The sequence below is a fragment of the Epinephelus moara genome, chromosome 14 (genome assembly GCF_006386435.1).
Source record: "Epinephelus moara isolate mb chromosome 14, YSFRI_EMoa_1.0, whole genome shotgun sequence".
In the NCBI taxonomy this organism is placed as follows: Eukaryota; Metazoa; Chordata; class Actinopteri; order Perciformes; family Serranidae; genus Epinephelus; species Epinephelus moara.
The window spans coordinates 27,168,020-27,190,306 of record NC_065519.1 but is presented as its reverse complement, the minus strand read 5'-3'; the positions used below and the strand labels follow the sequence as shown (position 1 = coordinate 27,190,306).

The following is a 22,287-nucleotide window of genomic DNA, read 5'->3' as shown; positions in this document are numbered from 1 at the left end:
CACACCGGTAAGGTAAGACAACACATTTACATGTCATTTTCTATATGTTCTCTGACATTTATCCTAACGATATGAGGCGGTCTTTGTGGAAAAAAAGCTTCTTTAGTGGACTAACTTTGCACTTGAAGTATGCCCGTTCACTTACGTTTTAACAGGTCTGACGCTACTATGTGCCCCGGCTGTATCTACGCTAACGGCTAACATGCTAACCATTATTTTTATGTCACTAGTCACTTGAAACAAATTTAGGACGATAGGAGACAGGTTGAAATAAACCGAAATTTCCCTTTAATTGTCATTTTTGTTATATTCATTTCCTTAACCTCTCAGATGAGTCTCTCTTCATCCATGTTGATGGAAGGACAATGGAAACAAAAACATCAAGGCCATCAGCATAGATTTTAATCATTCACTGTATACTTTGCACATTTTGATCTACAGTCTAGGATTGACCAATGGAAACAGGTTTAAGGTGGAGCAAGTGTGCCAAACTTTGCAAAAGTAGAGCCAGGACGAGAAGTTATTCAAACAGGCATCACATCGCTTTGCCCATTTACTGATGCAGGGAGCAGGTTAGGACTTTCTCATTGGAAAAAAACTGAAACAATCTGATGTTTGCTTGTTTGTATGGCATAAGAGGGAAGACTTACTAAAAGCAAACAGATTGTACAGCGCATCTCTTGCCTGTTGTTATGGGCTTGTTGACACCGGCCTCCAGGAACACAGAGATATTCACATCAGGATGGAAAGGATGAAGGGCCACTGCATATGTTGCTGAGTAAAATTTTAGATTTGGCAGGTTTAAACAGCTTTTATATATTCAGAATCTAGGGCTGTCAAAATAAGGTGTTAGTTATGATTACAGTAATTAATCACAGATATAGTAACGCATTAAGAAAATTAGCGCTGATTAATCGCATTCAGTGGTGCCCTTTGACCTGATGTGTCATTGAAGGCCACAGTAGCTTTGTCACAAGATGGAGGCAGATGAGATGACACTGACTGGCCCTGTGAATGAAACGTTTACTTTTAAAAAAAAAATGCCCAGATGGAACTGTTGATAGAAGCACGCTCTCTGCAATTTGTGCAGTAAGTAATTTTCATACCGCTGGAGTACTTCAAGTCTGAAACATCACCTCAACACAAGGCATTTCGCAGTGAACGTGGAGGTCCACTAGCACAGGCTCCAATGCTAACGCTAGCAGCCAGCCTCGTCAAGCCACACTTGACCAGCCGTTCTGATACAGAGTAAGTCTACCTGTGACCAACTTACTAACTCTCTTGCAAAATGGATTGCAATGGACTGCAGACTAGTTTCGGTGACAGAGGACAGGGGAACAAATGTGTCCAAAATGCAGCAGCAACACATCTGCCAAAATTCATTTGAATTGAATTCTTAAAATACTTTCACAGCAAAAGTTGATGTATGCGATTCATTCGGATTAGTTTATCACAGAGCATGTAATTAACTAGATTAACTTTTTAATCGCTTCACAGCCCTATCGGAATCAGTCACATTTACTATATCACCAGGAGAAAATCTTTGCTGCTGATCTTTTGTTCCCTCTTCGGTAACACTAACATTCTTGGTGGATGGTTCACATCTTCTTTCAAACCCCAAAGAGGAACAGGCAGAGTACACATGTCTTGTCAGAAAGCTCCAACTGGACCAAGCAATGTTCCAGCCAGTACTTCAGACTTGATGCAGCTCAGTTTGAAGAGCTTTTGTCCTCAGATTTAAAAGAAGAGCACCAATTTTCAGAAACAATTGGTCTGACAGAATGCCTAGATATCTGTCTCTGGTAAACAAGCATCACTTTGTTCGGCCTTACACCTCTATTCATTTGAAATTAAACATGTTGCCCATACATAACATACGCTTTTGTAGCACTGTGGCCAGTATGTATTTTGTCATTTCCACCCTCGTCCTATGTTTGGCTGAAATGTCTGTTGTTAAAAATGTAACCCATCTAGGTTTTAATGTAATAGTTTGCTCCAATTTAAATCCCATTCATGGTAATTAACATTTTGTCTCACTTGTGCTTCATTGACAGATTTACTGGTTTACTGCTTACCACAAAACCATAATTTTGAAAGCTAAAATTGATTGCAACTGCAATAAAAGAATACATACAAATTATGTAATTGTGTCACTTGAAAGGCAGTAGTTTATCAAGACTTTAGGCCTTGATTACTGCTGCTTCTTTTAAATCCTTCCTTCCGTCTTCGATGGATAAATTGCCACTGACAATCTCACTGTGTTACCAAGTTGATAGGTCCACTGTTGCCTGGATTGTTTCTGCCACTGAGGCAATCTTTGACTGACCAGTGGGGGAGGTCATGCTTTAACACACTGAGCAAGCCATTGCTGGATGCTTTTGGGCACAGAGGACATTGCCTTAGTTCCACTGATGAGAAACATGTGGTGATCAGAGCTCCTCAGAGTTCTCGTGGTTCCACAGTTATAAGGGGACCTTCTCAATTGTCCTTATGGCTGTTGTGGCCGCATGTTACCTGCTCCAGGTAATCAACATGAGGGGACATGGAAGGACCAGTAATGGTGGGATAAGAGTCTTCTCAGCACCCTTGACTTCTCCCCTGATGAAATAATCCACAGAGCGGAGCATCAAGGGAAAGTCCTCTCTGTTCCGGCAGGTGATGAGACCTTCCCACTGAGGAGGTGTTTGATTTGCAGCTACCGTCTGATTCATGCCAGGTTAACAACTGAGTGTGGTTCTGGCATTTTGTCCGCAGAGCGGTGGATGTATCATTTATCTTGATTCAGAGAAAGTGGAGAAGTGTGTCACCAGATTGTTGTGCCTGCCCAGAGGGACATCAGTTCAGGCAGAAGGGAAGCGTTGACGGTGACAGAAGCCTACGAATCTGACGTCAGTGAAGGGAAAGCTGTACCATGGCAGGATCATGTGGTGTAGGCTGTTGTCAGCACTGAGAAAATAAAGACTGGTTTAAGAGCCATCCATATTTTCTCTTTAGATCAAATCCAATTCCATGAACGTGTGTCTGAAAATGTGGGAATTTACATAAATTGTCACAGACCGTGTCAAACCCATGTCAATGCTTGAAAATCAATTTGTGACCTTTTATGATATGTTTTCTTTGTGTGTGTGTGTGTGTGTGTGTGTGTGGTTGTGTGTGTGTGCGTGTGCGTGTGTGTGTGTGTGTGTGTGTGCATGTTTGAATTTATGCATTTTGCATTTCAATGTGGCTTCAATGCCTCTTCCCTGTCATACTGTTAGAATAATGGATGGCCCTGATGAAGAGGCGATATCATGATGGTTCACCAGGTAGCGTTTTCTCACAAGCTGTCAGAATGAGTGTTATATGTAGCTGTTATATAATGTGGCATATCAACACTTTAAATTTCTATACCAACAGCGCAGGTTCAGCTATCATGCAGTGTCGACACTACAGGGTAGATGCGTCTTCCCTTGTTTAAGCTGTGATTTGGGTAAATTTCACATTGTGTATGTCAGATTCGACCTCTGTATACTGATTAGAATATTTGCCTTGTGATGACCACAGCAGGCCTGAATTGGACAGCAAAATAATCCATATCTCTAATGTCAACCTAGAAAAGAATGTAGTCTTGATTTTATTCCATTTATTTCTGTGGACATGTACAAAATAAAAAAATCAGTGTAGTGTTAAGGAACAAATCGCATCAAGTCCAGAAAGTGCACTATTTGTAAAATACAAAATTAAGAAAAAAAAAATTAAAACTTGCATTGCAGGTCTTACCCATTCTTTTGCTTAGAATACTCACAAAAATGTGACATACATGTCAATAAATTAATTGTAGTAACTTACGGTGAGTAATCGTAGTCCATATTATTCCTCATGGTTTTGTACCTTTCATACTTAACCACAATTATGATGCAACAGATATTACAATGAACTTGATGAGTGCTGCATTAAACTGAGGTGTAAATACTCTATGTCTGAAAGCAAAAACAAACCATAACTTCAGTTTAACAAAGCACCTTCTGTAAGAGTAAATATATGTTTCAAAAACAGCTCAGAAATACTGCATCGTAAATTAAGTCCAGGTTTTTTTATTCCAGGAACAAAATGCAAATTATTTTGGGAACAGATCAAAATGCATAACTCCAATAGACGAATGCAGTTTCAGTTCCAGTCCAGATGTTCAGCCCAGGCAACTTCGGAGCAGATAGCAAACTTCAACAGTGTATCACTGAAGTTAAACTAAATGCCCAGTACTTCATGTCCTGCTTCGAATATCAGCCGATGAATTTTAACTCGATAAAGCTCATGATATCTGGAAGGAGTTTCTTACTTCTTCATCTGATGGTATGGAGGTGTAATTTCTACTAGACAACTTCTTTTCAAAGACAGTCAAAGGGTGTTCTGTAGACCCTCTCTTCTTGGAGTGTTGGCATCTATCCCGAGAGTATTGGTGGGCCCACTGCTAATTTCGTGTTGCCTCTTAATCCTCATCAGGAGACCCTCTGCTGTTTGGGAAAAGCCTTCAATTGCAGACTGGCTGGTCATTATTGGAGGATGACACAGGCAAGAGGTTGGCCTAATGTGCCTAATGGCCTAATGTTAGTGCACGTCTCTCAGTTTTCAATAAATGGAGCAAGTAAGCCCACTACGACAGTAAAATGCTACGGTTGCCCGTAAAAGGCTCCTGATCCACTTCTTTTGCATTGATTTCTTTTTTTACTTCTTTTGCAGAAATCTTCTGTTGGGAAAAATAGACACAAACAATGGGGCAACTTTTTTTTAACTCTCCTCATGAGTAAATAGTAACAGATTGCAAGACTGCACAAGTTAATAATATTCATTCATTGAGTAAATACAGAGTGCCCCTCCACAGCACACATTGTTACAGCCCACTGAAGGATTAATGTAGCTCTGAGAGAGATTTTTTTAGAAACCCTTCAGAGGTTAAACCATGTATCCCATGCTTTACTTGTTTGCCATTTAGTCGCATATACTGGTGATCAAGGGCACGTTCAGTCTAAAAACAGTATGCACTGTTTTGCTGAGGGTTCCAGGTTGAATGATACGTTTCCTTGAAATGTTAGCCCCTTTTACACTGCCAGATTTCCCACGAATGTTGGGCCGTTTTGCCGGCAAGCTGTAAGCGTTTATACACACAGAGCCGGATTGGCAAGTTGATCCGAGGGGCCCAATTTTCCGCCTCGTAGGGTAGTCATATTGGTGGAGCCCTCATAGTTTAAACAGACTGAGGCGGCCTTCCGCAACGGGAGGGGCTGTTGAAGACTTGTGGGAGGAGCTGTTGAAGATGCCGCACGTGCGTCCCGCTGGCGGTGGATAAACAGGAAACAGCTGATAGCAGGAATTAGCCAGCAGCTAGTAGCAAGAGGGAAACGCAAACCTGACAGACACTGTAAAGATGAGCAACTGGGGAGACAAAGAATTGCGCGCCCTCCTTGCCCTCGCAAACGAAGAGGCCATTAACTGTCAGATGACGGGGACGGTGAGGAACAGGCCGACTTACGAGAGAATCGCCGAAGGCCTGACCAGCCGCGGCTTCCCTCCCACGTCACTGTTTACGTCACACACTGAGCTGTTACTTGCTCACGCCCCCCCATTGCCCCAAAAATTGTACATTCTGTATAAACAAAAGTGGGTAGGCGGCATTTTGCTGCACTCCCCGATTTGCACAATTCCTATCTAAAAAGGGCTGTTGTGAAACAGTGTGCAACAGGCTGTGAGGTACGTTTTGTGTGTTTGGTAGGTGTGTCAAAGATGTACCAATCAGCAGCGACATGTATAGATAACAAATACTAATAGGTCTTTACCTATTGTACATACAGTTTTTGTTTTGTTTTTTTTACTTGCTTTGGTGATGTAAATGTAAATGTTCTACAGTCAGTAAAGCCCTTTTGAATTGAACTGAATGAAACCCACGGTATTAAAAGGCAGTGCACCTACGTAACACAACAGGGTGTTCAACGCACCACTGTTTTTGTTTAAATATACATTTTGCCACATTTTGTCAGAGCGGAACGCAGCCCAGGTGAACTGTTTCAGGTCAGCTGTTTCTTCCAGGATCACAGGTGTAAGACTCAAAGGGAAGAGAATTGTTTGAGATGGAAAGAAAAAGAAATGTTTTAAAAGGTAGACTGAAGAAGGAGCAGGGCAGCCTTCAGTTGAGAGGGGAGAGCATCTGGCTCTTTTTATTAGTAGTACCTCATCCATCTGAAGCTAACAAGTAAATCAGTGAGATTTGAGGACAATAACTATATTGAGCTGAGGACTGGAAATCAAGCAAGGCCAGGTTACAAATTCTCAATACTGCATCTGATGGGTTTGATTCATTTGGGTTTCTTTTGAAATGCATTGCTTTTCCTGGTTTGTGTTATCTTTGAAGGAAGGACATACTATTTTTTCGGTTTTTGTTCTTTGGACATTATAGTCGTTCTATGCTGTCTTTATATGGATTTGTTCAAGCCTTGTGGATGTTCAAGTGGACAGTACAGTTAGTCTGTGACAAACTGCTATGAGTGTCTGTAAAAAAGAAAAAACAACTGAATGGGTGCCGGTAATGTAGGTGTTTAGTGGTCAAGCATGACGTCTGTCGAGTGTAATTCATCATAGTAGACGGTAGCACTTGGGCTTATTGACAAGTTGACAGAAATTATTGTTTAGCTTTAAACACCTATGACACGCTAAAAGGCAGCTGTGAAAAAGGCTTACGGGACTTTCTTTTGTGGTTTCATGAGTGAGTCATGCAAATAACCAGTCACAGGGACCCATTACGCATTTTATTATTTTCTGTTTTATATATAATGTTACAATGATGGCCAATATCAAATGTGGCCAAACTTTCAAATAATGAGGTAAAAGTATAATCCCTGTGAGCAAAAACATCAGGCTGCAGATCATTACCGTCACTAATACTCGGTTCTCAGCTGTTTTTTTCCCATTTTTGAGTCAAGCTGGCAGCTTGTGATGGATTTCTTTATATGGCCATCTATTCCAGGCATGCTATTGGAAGTGTTTACATTATATACACTGCGATATGCAGCTACGCGCTAAAGTCAGGGAAACGTAATCTTGGTTGCTGATGTTCATTTCCCTCTGATTTCGGATCATATTGCTGCTGGAACATGTCTGCTTGTAAAGATTTTAGTTAAAAAGCTTTTATCAGTTATTATTAGTCTTACTATTTATTGTGATAAATGCCACGTGTCTGTTATAGTCATTCCCCCGGCTGCAATGACATTGATATGGAAGACCCAGAAATGCTGGCTAATTAAAGCAGACTGGGCTTTTCGGGAGGGGGGCTTAAAGAGACAGGTGCTTAAACAGAGCGTCTCAGACAGACGGTGAATACAGATGTTCCAGCACTGACAGTATGAGGACAATAAAGTGTTTTTTGAAGATTTAACTATGTAAAAATGTTCTTGTAGAAACCCCAAACAAAAGTATGCACCTAAAAATTTGCATAATAGGTCCCCTTTAATATTGTGACAAGCTTATTTGTTTAAGTTGTTGCTTTGAATGAAACAGCAGTGAAACAAATGAAGTCTCAATGCAAATGATGTATGAAAACCTGCCCATCAGGAAATCAATGCTGCATTTGCTCGTACTCTGTTTTAGACTGTAAGCATGTCTGAGGAAGCAATGTGCGAATCAACAGTTCACCACTTTCTCCGACAACTTGTATGGAATTACCTGGAATCTCACAATGCCTTGCAAAAAGATTAACTTGTGTCCTGTAGTAAATGGGGGTCGCATCATGCTGCCTTCAGTGGGTCTTTACAGCAACAGTGGTGTAATGTAGTTCCAGTTTGTAGCTGTCAGGTATTACCATGTGTAATCAGGTGGGTATGCTGCGCCTTGGAGACAACACTTCTCCCCACCAACTGTGATACACCCATCAGGCTAAAGTCTAGCAACAAACATCTCTCCTGCGTAGTTAATGTCATATATTACATGAAAGATTGTAACATAATGCTTTGATCTACAAGGAGGTATTTCCACCTATTTTAGGTAATTAAAGGCTACTCTACATTCCCTTACTCAGAGGTGGGTGTTTGCTGTGCTCCTCTGTAGCCCAGTGTTTTTTGTTAAATGGAATGAGTGTTGCGCTGCTCTGGTTTTGATGGTTGTTGTAATTATATTATGTAGAGATTCTGTTGCATGCACAGGCTGCCAGCTTACAGCCAGTCTATAGAAATGGAGTTGCCAAGCTTAACATTTGGATTTGAAGAGCCGGTCATGCTTTTTTGCTCTCGGTCGACGTGACATTGTTCCGCTGCTGCAGCACTAAGCTTCTCCTGTCATTTCCTGTGCACAAATATTTTTTTTGCCGGTGACCATTTGCAAAAGCAGAATTGCATTCAGATTTTCTTCCTTCTAAATCTTACTGAGAGCAGCTAAAAACAAATAGATAAGCAGAGAAAATCATTAAATGATAAAGTAATCAAACTGAGTAACCTACAAGTAGTTTGGCTTTTAGAATAATATTTCAGTGTGTGGCTAGTAAGGAGCAGAAGTCCTTCACTGCTACCTCACCATGTCACCAAAGAAAGTCCAAAAAGGGCTTTTAAACATACAAGTACAAAGACATCAGGGCACAGTGCCTGCACACAAGAACACTCTCTCCTGAATCCTCCAGCTGCTGAACCACCGCTCTCCTAGCAGACATCACAGACACACTCCCACTCAGATCAGCAAGAATGTAGCACAAAGTAGGCCTAACGACAGACCGGCACAGTGAGCAAATTCAACTGTCGTGTTTCCATGTGAAATGGATGTTTGTATCAATGTTTCATGCAGAGTGGAGGCATCTTGCAAGCTTAACCAGATGCAGCAGGGGGACAATCACATTGTGATAAGAGAGTTTTTGAGAGACTGGGCCCCCGGTCCATTCAAATGATTAAAGCAAAGGATGAAAGCATTGACACTAAAACTCTCAGTTTGTCCATTATAGATTTCTTAACACTGCACTCCACTGTAATACTTGGTCATACATTATGTCAAGCTCTAGCGGGCAACATAATCTTTTAGACAAAAAACTGCAGTTTTGTAATGTAGATAAGTCAAAGATACCAACCTAATCATCAGGAAAAGTGTTGTCACTGTATGCCTCTGCAAATCACAGATACATTACATTTGCACTTTATTAATGTATGTAGCAGATATGTTAAAATTTTACATTTCAGCATACCTGTGGTTAAGGTGTGGTTCGTTTTAGGCACAAAAAACACTTTTGGGGGCATAATACCAGAAAGAAAAGCTATGGAATTTCAATTAAAAAAAAAAGTTTACATCACAATATCCCTGTTGACGTGTCACTACAAAACACCTATGTTAGGAGCCTAAAAAAGCAGTTGGAAAAACACAGACAGGTTGCTACAAAAAACCATTTTGGAGCCTAAAAAGCAACTGGAAAAACACCAGTGAGTTACTGCAGAAAAGCCATGTTTGGAGCCTAAAAAACCACAGGAAAAACACAGACAGGTAGCTACAAAACACCCACATTTGGAGCCTAAAAGTCCAATGGAAAGATAAAGATGGGGTCGCTAGAAAACACCCATGTTTGCAGTTTAAAAAGCCGATGGAAAAACACACAGGTTGCTACAAAACACCTATGTGTGGAGCCTAAAAAGCCACCGGAAGAACATGGATAGATCGTTGCATAACACCCGTGTTTGGAGCCAAAAATGCTGATGGATACACACAGACGGGTCGCAACAAAAAATCCATGTTGGGGCCTAAAAAGCCCCTGGAAAAACACAGACAGGTTGCTACAAAAAAAAAGAAACATGTTGGAGCCTAAAAGGCCCCTGGAAAAACAAAGATCGGGTCGCATTTTGCAGTCTAAAAAGCCGATGGAAAAACACAGAGAGGTTGCTACAGAATACCTAAGTTCAGAGCCTAAAAAGTCAATGGAAGAACTGACAGGTTGCTACAAAAAACTCAAGATTTGAAGCCTAAAAAGCCGCTGGAAAAACACTGGTTGCTAGGAAAAGTGGTTTGCAGTAGTCTGCATTTTGGCAGCTGTCTCACTTAGGTGACATGCCACCCACTCCAACTGCCAAGGAGGAAGACTGCCTATATGTTAACTCACTTTAGCAATGTTGATATAATATGTATAAAATGTGCAAATGTAACATATTTGTGGTTTGCAGAAATACATAATGCCAAGATTTTCATCTGGTGACTGACATGAATATACACAAAATATGAAGGAAATATAAGTCACTTCTTCCTTTCAGTAGCAAGCTGAGGCAACAAGAGACTGTGTGGAAGTAAAACCATTGCACAGCTCCTGAATACATTACTCATCTGAGCTGTACTTTTGAAAGGAAACCTGCCTACACCAATTGTATTGAGTTATGAGTAATTACTCCATTTTAATCCACCCACTATTCTGTAACCAAATATATATTTATATTCCCACAATAAAAGGTCATTTTTCTTATGCCAGCATGGAGAAGGGAAGTGAATAATCTACAGGGAATGATTGGATTTTTTAAATGCTCATTTCCTAACAAGTCAGGAAACAGATTGATCTACAGGACTGCCTTTTAATAGTCTTTACATATTACTATCCCATTGTTAATATTGCGCTGTTACAATACTACAATAAAATAGTGTGTAGTCCCTGCAACTCAACATGAAAATATTGCATCATGATTGCATGCTTTTACTGTATCGAGTGAATACGTTCTCAGATCACACACTAAAAACAACACGGAGTATGCATGTTTAAAGTAGGCAGAGGGCAGTGTGGGACACCCACTTACACAAGGCTCCACTGAAGAGACATCAAGGGGCAAACTATTGAGAGGCAACAGAGATGATTTACTACTAGTGGCTGTCCTCTCTGTAGTGGAGGGGAATCACACAGAATAAGGAGCAGGTAAGAGTCAGATTTCATGGCGAAAGAAAGACTGCTGGTGTGAAGAGGCAGCTGGAAGGACTGACTGCCACAAAGGAGGGATATTATGTGTGCGTGTGGGAAAGAGAGAGGGCAAACAAGCAGAAACCGGTGAAAACAAGAGAGGAAAGAAGGATGGCAGGTCAAGAGACGGGCCAGATTTATAGAGTACCATTTCAGTTTTTAAAAGCCTGCCCGCATTACATTAACTCAAGTGATTATAGGGGGAGTGGGGAGGCGTTGCGGTAAATCATGTCCACTTTCATACAGCGGCAGCTCTTTCTTGATGGATTGTGTTTGTTAGTGGTGCCTCGTGCAGAATGCATGCGACATAGCCAAGATATTGCAAAATTCCAAGGGGCAAAGGGGGAGAGGCTGTATGTCTGTGGATATTGTGTGGCAGTATTTGATTTGTGGCTTCACATCGCTGTAGTTCTGAGAGACTGTCAGGCCAGGGAGCTGAGTGTCTCCTCTTGAATAATGTTTTCTCTCTTGATCTGTGACTTTGCAGCAAAGACGTCAAAACTGTCAAAGCTGTCTAAGAATGTGTTTGCCAGCATGTTACAAATGTTCTCACTGTTCTGTAATGCAGTTTCACCGACATGCACACAGAACTTCTGCAGGAATGTGAGAGCGAATATTCTAAATTAGAGGGAGGACATGAGAGAGGAAATGTGTAGGTGTTTCAAGGAGTGAATTTAACATTTGGCACATTACCTCTTCAAAACAAATACCAGAATAGCACACTTGCTTTCTTACAGAAGAAAGCTGCAATTTTACTGACTACTTGATTTACAGTTTCCTTATTTTGCTGAGAAAAAAAATCCTCTATGCACAAAGCAGAATATGCAAAGAACATTCAAGTGTGTAATGATTATGCCGACCTCAGCACATTTCACTTCTTAAACCTTTACAAGAGAAAATTATACTCAATTAGTTTGAAAGAATGTGCTCAGAATAAACCTCTGCTTTCTGTAGCTCAGTATTGAAACTTCAGTTTATGGTTTTTCTTTCTTCAGTCGCTTCAAATGTTATCACTCTATTAAAGTCGGGGTAAAATAAAATCTGATATTTACATCTAAAGACATTATACATGGTAGAAATGGGCTGTTTCCACGGTCACTTTTGGCTGTGCCGAGTCAGGCCATGCCCCACCAATTTGCATTTCCATTATCAGTTTATAAGCGCTGTGCCACACCAAGCTGCGCCAGAGATGGTCCCTCCCCAGAGTAGGTCCAAAAGCCAGGCCACCCACCTGAAAGTGGGTAGCGGTGATGTCTCGCCGATTGCAGCCAACCTCCGACGACCCCGCTTCTTCCCCTCAGACAAGCCGTGTGCGTTGCGAGACTCTATTCACCTCTGCCTGTCGGAGATCAGAGAGAAAGGCATTTTTAAAGGTCTCTGTGTGTTCAGCTCTCAGTACTTTCATAGCTTCTAACTGAATCTCTGGAGTCTAATTTCTCTCCTCTGTCCCTGTTTGTACTTCAGATATCTGCTTTATTTTACTGTTTCATGTTCGCTTTCAGCTGTATTAGAAGTTAAGTGAAGTTGCTGCTCCTTTTGCTGCTTCAAAATAAAAGAAAATTACATAATAAAATAATGGGGGACTTTTATTGTGAAGAATCTGTAGGAAATTGAATGTGTTTACCATTGAATTAGTGGAACTTGGTCTGAGGCTTTTTTCAGTAAAGGCCAGTCTAAAAATGCGGCCACAGTGAGATGTTGCTAAGAGCACCTCTGCAAACAGCTCAACAGGTTAACTTCTTTTACCTGCCCTATAGCAGGGGACTTTAGCCATGGATCAGCCCACTGCTATTAAACGTCATCACTTAAGACACGCCATAATCACTTATAGACACACCTTCAAGAAGGTAGCCCTGTTGTTCTGGAAATGCAAATCTCCGCTGCACTGGGCTGACGGCCCAAACCAAACTAAGCCAAGCCAAGCCAGCCCATGACTGCTGAAAAGAGGTACTACTGGTAGGTTCAGAGGACCAGTATCAGCCCATTAATGTGCAGTGTTTTAAGTTAGGATGTAACAATTATGACAGGGGCAGAGGAGGAAGTATGGTGATGTAATGTTAGTACAAAGAACAAGAAATTCAGGGTGGTGGATGGTTCAAACAAACATAGGACTTTGTACCAGGACACTGGTGTTTGTATTCCAAGTATTGTTACATGCCGATACAACCAAAGTATCAGCACCTAAACTTGCTTTCTTTTGAGTAGTGACATGTGTCAAGTAGTGCTTCGTATTTAAACAAATTACAATATCACCACCAATCCCAGTGCTCTTAAAGCAATACTGATACCAGAAGAGTACTTAATTTGATACCCATAATGTGAATGGAGGCATTGAGTTGCGTGAAATGCCACCACCATTTGGTGATATCTCATCATGCTAAACTGCCAGCTGCATCAAATACACCATGCTTAACTTGAACACACTGTAGACTGTATGTGTTGTTGCTCCTGTGGTAGTGAGCCAATCACACGTTGCATTAAGTCGAAGAATGTTTGTGGGAATTGGCTGCAAGCAAAACCATACAGTAACTAATTTTTTCTAGATCTGGGTACAAATAGGATTGAATGCAGGGAGGAGAAAATTTTTGATACTACATGGTACAAGGTTTCTTCAGTAGATACCTTAAAGGTACTGAGCAGTGTGTTACCCACACCTAGTGTCCAGTGTTCAATCATATGATACTGACATATGTCTCGTCACAGCTCTCAGCCTAATCATTGTTACCATTATTATGGCTCCTACTGCGTTCACTGCTGATGCTGTTGCAACCAACTGCTAAACATCAAGAAATGAGTCCCTCTGATCCCTCTGACGCACACTGTCATGCTGGAGACATGCAGCTGCCACTCTTTGGCTAGTGGGCTCCTTTGTTAAATTATGATGGAGGAGAAAGTTTGATGAAACAGTTGATTGTTTGAAATGATTTACTGCAAAGCCCCCAAGGAAAGAAGAGGGTGACGTTGACTGGGTGATTTCTCATTCCCTAAATAGTAGCTGACAACACTAAGGAGAGGATCGTGTCAACAATGATGTATAAAAATGATGATGTGCAATCACTGGTTTGGAAGAAATTCCACTGACACCGCAGGTAGAAAAATCTGCTCCCAGATAGAAGTAACATCCCTATCAGTTGTCAAATGCATCAGCTGCAACCAATATCAACACTGGCATGACAAGTTGGTTTCATAACTGATTTGAAAAAATAAAGAAAATAATGATAAGTGCTTGTTTTTGTTTTATTAGTCACTAGGCCAACACTGTGACACTGACACATCATCCCTCATTGAGTCACAATGCTGCTGATTGGTTAATTGCATGCCACATTGTCCGTGCAGCCTCTGTTACATACAACAGAGAGACATGAGACAAGCAAGATGCTGTTTTTTACCACAGTGTGCTTGCGTCCTGGGTGTGACGGTGTGTCTCCCTCTAATGTTGTTGCCTGGTTACAGAGCAGAGAGCAGGAGGATGCTGGAAATCAAAGTGAAATTTAAAAATGACCTCGTCCTGATCTTCAAGCAACTCCTATAGAATGCAACAGACTGCAAAAACATGGAGTCTGAAACTGAGTATCCATGTCCTCAAAGGAGCATTGCAAAATGTGTTGCGGATTACGGAGAAGCGTCTGAGCATGTTTTGGGAACACTGTTAAAGGGAGAAGGAACAGAGACACATGCAGATATGTCATAATTTTTAACACAACAGGCATTGCCTTGATGATATGCACTGGGATAGCACTTTAAATATTTATAAGCATAAAGCAGGGCTTAAGATGTCTGTCTGTCATTATGAAAATGATATCTTTATAGTCTGGTGCACACAGCTGGCTTCACTCATTAGGACTGATTCTTGCACTAAAGTGAGTCATAACATTTATTTGCCAAGTTATACTTTGATAGTTTGAATTTATTTGCATAAATTATTGATGTTTACAAACTATTATTTGAGATCCACCTGCCCGTCTCCTACAGTTTAATCTGGCAACTTGTTCCACCTTTTCTAACCTGAGTAAGAGTGGCAGCTCTCCCTCTCTCTTCAGTGTGCTCCTTCTGACATGACGTGGGTGTCGCGTCAGCTGTTGTAGCTGCGGGTGATTGATTGGTAAGCAGGCTGTGGCGTCTGCAGAGACTCTGCCCCCTCGATCGCTTTGCCCCTCAGGTACAAATGAATAATGAATAGTCATAATTATTTCCAGCATTGTTTTGTTATTATTCTAATGTTCATTATTGTGACAAAGCCTGCCAACATGTCACCATCTGTAGAGGTGCCTTTGTCTGCAATCTTGCCCTCGACACCTTTCTTCTTTGTGCATGACTGAACATGAACCTTTTTTATATGTTGGTGTCACTCACTATCTGTCTCTTTTCCCCAGCCATATTCCTTTTTCCCTAGGGCCCTCTTATGCCATTTTCTGTCCATCCACCAGATGCCCTCGGACTTTCTCTCCTATTTCCATCAGCTGACTGCCAAACCCAATCGCCAGAATAAATATAGGCATTGTACATGTCTGCAAACCCCAGATAGTATGTGACCTTTGTACTAGGGTCGAGCCGAGGACTTAGATAAAAAGGAGTATCTGATATGAATAATGTACTTTATACGAGCACAAGAATCATCCAAGTAAAATGTACTCATTAAGAGGGAAGCTCCTCATTTGGGCAGCTAAATAATTCTCTCACTCTTGTGATCAAAAATGTTCTGAAGCTCACTTCTGAGGCTGATCTGTCAATAGTTTTCCAATAAATAATAAATGTGAAAACATCTGATAAACCCATGTCAATGTCAGACTTAAAATATCAACTTCCACCTAAGTCCCACTCGCTTCCTTTTTAAACCACACCCATATTTAGTTTAAACCCCGCCCACTCTGAGTAGAGATAGGGATGCAGATATTGAGTTGGTTGATACAGAGAATGGTGTGCTCGCTCTTTCCTGTTTTGTACACTGTTATGTAGCACAGTCATTTTTCAGGCCAAGGAACCTTTAGCTGAAAGAAAGACGGAGCAAGGACTCCCCACAATGTATATTCAATTGAGTTGCATATTAACCTGGGCCTACAATAACATGTAAGATGGCCCAAATTGCCGTGTAATAACATATGGTGCATACAATACTAAGCTATGAAAATGACAGTTATGGGCAGATTCTTATACGTATCCTCCTGAGACCTGCACTTTTTTGGTCTGTATTTTTACTTTCTCCTAATTATTTGGGATCAGTAGGACCAATAGGTGTAAAAGACTAAACACTGTCATCGATTATAAATTCCTAATATCCTCAAAGACGATAATCCCGATGTCCTTTAATGAGATGATATTAAAGTCCCAATGTCCTCCAACAAACTGATGATAAATTCCCAATGTCTTCAAACAAGCACTTTCTAATTAACATTGTCTTAGCTTGTTACCATTGCCAAAACTGCCCCTGCAATAACTCTGAGGACCCGTGAGGGGTTGCGGACCCCCTGTTGTAGACCCATGATGTAGTGGATATGCTGACACTTTACATTTGGTGCCACATCCATCTTCCCTAGGTTTCATTCCTTCCACCATCCCCTCCATCTCCCAGTGACAAAGTCAGCTCATATGCTGTACATGTACATCACTTTAGAAACACTGATATGATCCATAATAATGTACAAATGCAATCTGTAGTTTGCATAAATATACAATACCAGTATTTGAGCCACAGGGCTGGACTGACTTCCCATCTACACACCAGGTCCTGCTTCCCTCATCTACCCTGCAGTTATCTGACCCTTCCCTCCAACATGCTCACCTGCATTTCATCCCTTAATCGGCCTCTCAGTTTATATACCAGCACAGCTCCAACTAAGGTTATATGGCTGTTTAATAAGTACTCGGTTTTAATTTAACTTCTGGAAGCTGTAGTTGTGTTTGGATATTTGGTCAGCATGTTATGACTGCTGGATTTGAACCCATGTGATGTGTTTGAGGATGTGAAATGTTCAGCGATCATAATATAGAATTCCTTCAGAAGCATTCCTTCCCGTACTGAGGGAAATATTTATCACTTGTTTCATTGCGTTACATTAGACAGCATGGAGTTTGTCTTGAGTTGACTGGGGACACGTCGGCTTATTCATGTTCAAAGTTTACGGTGACAGAGCACTGAAGGAGACATATAGACTAGCACATTTCACTTTCTCATCCAGGAGAATTATTCTGTGTGTTTTGTTCATGGTTCATCTCTACATTTGGTTGCTTTGAGATTTGCAAGAAAAAACCTGTAGTAAGGAATGAGGAGCACTGCATGGGAAATTGCTAGTGTAGAGCAAAGAGCAGAGCAGCGGTGCATTGTTCTGCAGTGCTGCTATATTTACTTCATCATGCATAAAACACTAGCTAAAGACAATTTTCCAGTTCCCATGTCTGTGTAATTTTAACCTCGTATTGTTTTCACTCTCATGGCATACGTGTTTGGGATCTTGTGCCCCAGAGAGAGGTAATAGCTCAGCCAGTGAAACTACAGGAATTTCACCTTTATGATGATCACCTCTTGTGCACAGAGTGGGCTTTGAAACTTGCTCTTTGATGAATGATTCATACTGTATGTGCATGAAATATCAAACTAGCCATTCATTATACTCTCACACACTAACGTGTTAGTTGTCTTCTGGGTAATAGAGGAGCTTCTAATCAATGCCTCAGTCATTGAGTAAGGCCAACTCAGATCTTGCTCCGTGTTGCTTTGATGATGTAATGAAACAAACAGCCCGACATCATGGTCAAACACTTTGAAGTCAAGAAAGACTTGATGAGCTCTGTTATCTGTTAGCTCAAACAGCAGGTTCAAAAAGTAAAGTTTCCCCATAGGCACTTTGTTTACTGGCCATCACATTTGAAACTTAACTGTATAGACCCAGCATGAGCTATATTCACCAGAGGCCAGTCAGTCTGAGTTCCACATTGTTGGAGGAAAACTGTTTTGTCCCTGAGTTGCATTTAAAGGACTACATTACCCACAGGCTTATATAACAGCTAAAAGTTATGGTTGTGACTTAAACATTACATGCTGCAGACTTGTGCTCAGCCTGAGGCCACTGTTGATTTTCTATTTGGAGAAAAAAATGTGACAAAAAGTCACTTCTATAATGCATCATATCAGGTATGTTATTTAAAGGAAATTGATGACTTACATTGCTGTAGGTATATTTTTCTTTAGACCATTAAAATTGTTATTTAAATGTCCAGTGTGTAGGATTTAGTGGCATCTAGCAGTGAGGTTGCAAAACTGAAACTACTTCTGTGTTCCAAGTGTGTGGGGAAAACAACGGAATTTGAAAACGCAAATGGCCCTATTTAAAGCCAGTGTTTGATTTGTCGATTCTGGGCTACTGTAGAAACAATATGGCAAACTCCATAGGACCCGCTCCATATGTAGATCTAAACTGTTCATTCTAAGGTTACAAAAACACAACAATTCTTATTTTCAGGTAAATAAAACTAATGAAAACATAATATTACATAGGCCTACCATTTCTGCCAATAGATGCCCTTAAATCCAACACACTGGACCTTTAAAAATATGATTAGAATTTTTTATATATTTACATTTGAGAACAAATGGTATGGCAAATGTACACCTGAGAGGCATGATCCCAGTAGTGCTCTTTCATTTAGGGGTTTTTTAGAGTCTGACACTATGACCCCCATCAGAAAAACATATATTTATGTATTAATATGCTGAGTTAGGATGTCAGTTTCGTTTTATAGCCAGACTGGTAACTAGTTTTTAAGAAGAAGAAAAAAGCAGAATGACATAAAATACAAGAGGCCCTTCCTCAAAGTCTGGCACTCCTTTGACTCAGTGTGTGCTTTAGTGCATTTCAGCGCTATCCATTTATAGGCGGTGAAATTTTAATGTATTGTGATGTAGATTTATTGCCTTTGAATTTATTTTCTGTTAGCTTGGCTGACAAAAAGCTAGCCATGTTAACATGTGGAAACAGAGCCCATTTCCCACCCTCCTGGTTAGCTAACGTTAGCCATGGCGGGAACTGCCCATTGGTTCGACAGCCCATTGGTTCGACATCCCATTGTTCCGACCATATTAAACTCATTGTTCCGAAGTCCGTTCCGAAATCATCATGATGCCCTGTGGTTAAGGTCTGGTTAGGTTTAGGCACAAAAACCACTTGGTTAGGGTCAGGAAAAGATCATGGTGTGGGTTAAAATGAAAAAGAAAGTGACAAACACATAAGCTGTGAGCCTGCTCCGCCTCAAGCCGGTCGCGGCGCACCATACGCCCGCCGCGAGCCGTTCAGCACCGCGGACAGTCGGACTAATGGGATGTCGAACCAATGGGCTGTCGAACCAATGACATGGACCCGCCATGGCTGCACTGCGCTCTGCCCTACCTGGGTCAGGTTGGAGCTAGCTAGCATGTTAGCCACCCCCTGTCTCCCCCCAGGTAGCCCCAGTGAGTAGCTGCTTCATCTTGAGCCACAAAACCCCTTTAACATTGTTTACTATGTTACCACCACTAGCTGTGCTGACACTGCTAACGGTGCTAACAGTGATAACATAGTAGTAACATTTTTTCTACTATATTGTTAGCAGATTTATAGATGTTTTTTGCAATGTACATCAGAGATATCATCAAGATGGATCACACTGATTCTAAGAATATATGTATCACATCTGTGTATTCAGATTTGACTGACTTTAATTTATGAGTTTGAAAAGTGGCTGATGCACCTTAAACGTGAACTTGCATACATAAATGTTATTCCTATGGTCTAAGATGCTAAAAAAAATTATAAGTGAACATAAACAATTCTACCAAATCAAAAAACTAGAGTGCTAAATCTCAAACTAGATGTTATCAAGTATAAAGTCTGCAACTGCATCATAAACAATAGATTGGGAAAGATGTTCTCGATGACACTGAGAGCACCCAGGGGAATGTTCTGTGTATATGGGTACATTTTCTGTTTCAGAGCCGAGAGCGCTACAATAAAATAAAGCTCATTTGGGTATGAAAAAGGAACAAAATCAGGCTCCCATTCATTGTCTGTGGAGCAGCTCCAGACTTTATACTTGATGACATCACAAGTTTGAGACTTACTTCTCTGGTTTCTGGCTTTGAGAGAGAGTCACTCATGTTCACAAATATTGATTGAACCTTCCTGGGCCATGGGAATAACATATTGGAATTTAGTTTGTGTTCCCCTTTGATTGCCTCCATGAGCTGTGTGTCACAACCGAAAATTAGTGGGCCGAATATAATTATAACTTACCCTCTTTTGTTTTCACAACTCAGGCACGCACCTGTCCCTCTTACTTCATGCGGTATCTTTGGCTCATGTCTCTCCCTCTTTGGAAGTCATTGGCTTTGTTAAAGCAGCTGTAGTCTCACATTGACATATCTTAGCACGAATAAAAGGTCTGCTTGAAACCACCATCATTATGGGATGGCAGAAAACAGAATAGTGAGCATGCTGTGAGTATGACTCAGTGTGTCAGAAGACATCTTGCCTCAGTGGTGGTGCTGCAGCCTAAACTAATATGAAGGGACTATTTTCTTTGCCAGATCCTTGCTGTCCTACAGTTGGAAATGCAGGAGCTTACTTTGGGCCGTGCACAGTAAACATATAGATAAAAGGGGAAACATCTTACATAATTAATTAAATTAGTCCCTCCATCATTAAATCAGACACCCTGTGGCCACAAACTATTTTACGAAGCATAGCAAATGAGGCTGCAGAACTTTTTCTGCAACTTCAGATGTCCCTCTGTTTCTGTGAACGAGTCATTTTTATGCATTATTTGTGAATACTGGGCCGGCTGCAACGTTAATAGTTGTTGCTGTATGTTTGAAAGCACAACTGCTGTAGCAAAGCCTCAAAAGAAAAAAAGGCATCAGTGTACAACAGCAAAATCATTTTCTTTAATGAGCATCACTGAAGCCCAGTTGACATCTTCATTGTCACTGCTCAGCCCTTTCTTCCCCCGGATAATGCTTTCAGACTGAAGCCTTATGATCCATTTCTTTGATAAAATTATTTGGTGTTCGCCTTGAGAGACAAAACAGCGCTTGATCTTGCTCTGAATTCCGGGTACACATGTCAAATGAACATGTATTACTTAGGGGAGCGTCTTAAGTGCTGTCAGAAGGCATTCCTGTGATGCTGTTTCAGCTGTTGGTGTTTGGCATAGCTGCTATTTCATCATATGTTGTGAAACTGTCTGCACATTGCGAGGTCTACTGCATTAGCAGCTCATTTACACACGCTGCATGTTTCATCTAAAGCAAACAGTTAGCAGTTCATGTATCACTTTTCATGACCTCTATTCAATAAGAGGAGAACATTTAAAGGGACAGTTCACCCCCGAAATAAAAATACATATTTTTCCTGATATGTGAGAAGATAATGGCCGTAGAGATGTCAGCCTTCTCTCAAATATAATGGAATTAGATGGCACTCAGCTTGTGGTGCTCAAAGCATAAAAACATCCATGTATTAAACACAACAGCAATGTCTCCTTCCAGAAATCACAAGCAGTTTTTATACTTCTGTGCCAAATCAATGCTGTACCTACAGCAGGCTCTGCCTTGATGTAGAGCCTACACCGCACCCTATGCCATAGCCTGATGTGCACCTCCCCCATAAATGTAACTACACATATTTTTGTAAGCTCAAACCCTTTCCCTCAGTGGAAACAAAGCTTTTATTTACTTTTATTTAACAGATTAGAAACATTACATTGTGAGGACAATAAAGCCTCCACAAAATAGCATGTTAAGTCTTTTGTATGATTATCCAGGCTTCATATGAGAAGAGAAAATCTCCACTGCTCCCTAGGCTAATTTACACAATGGAAAATGCCATTAGCTTGTGCTAATAATGTTAGCATGTTATATTGGTTTGGAAAATGTGTTTAGTGTAAGACAGTTGTTTTGTTGGTGAACCTTGTGAGTTTTAATGGAACTGAACTTTGTAACGTTACCTTTGTTAAATGTTCTTTTTCATATGAGTAGAGGAAAAGTCCGCTAACTGCTAGGCTAATTCATACAATGGAAAATGCCATAGGTTCGTGCTAAAAACCTTAGCATGTTGTATTTGTGGGGAAAATGTGTGTTTTAAATCACTATTAAGCCATGTTAAATGTGTGCTTTGAACCAACTGAACTTTACAGCACTCCACAGAAACCCCACTGCCAACTAGTGGTTTAGAGGTGTAATTTCAGAGTGACACACAGCTAACCACCACACAAGTATAAATGCTTGCAACAGCGTAGGCAACGTGCATAGGCTATTGTGTGGGCTCTGCATAGAGCTGACGCACAGGTATAATTCCCGCTTTACTCAGGATAATCCACAGACTTTGCTGTGA

General features: G+C 40.9%; 1 protein-coding gene across 1 annotated transcript in view; it reads left to right on the top strand.

The window, feature by feature from the left end:
- alk (ALK receptor tyrosine kinase) overlaps positions 1–22,287 on the top strand; it is a 491,937-nt gene that overhangs the window by 161,021 nt on the left and 308,629 nt on the right. The window lies entirely within an intron of this gene.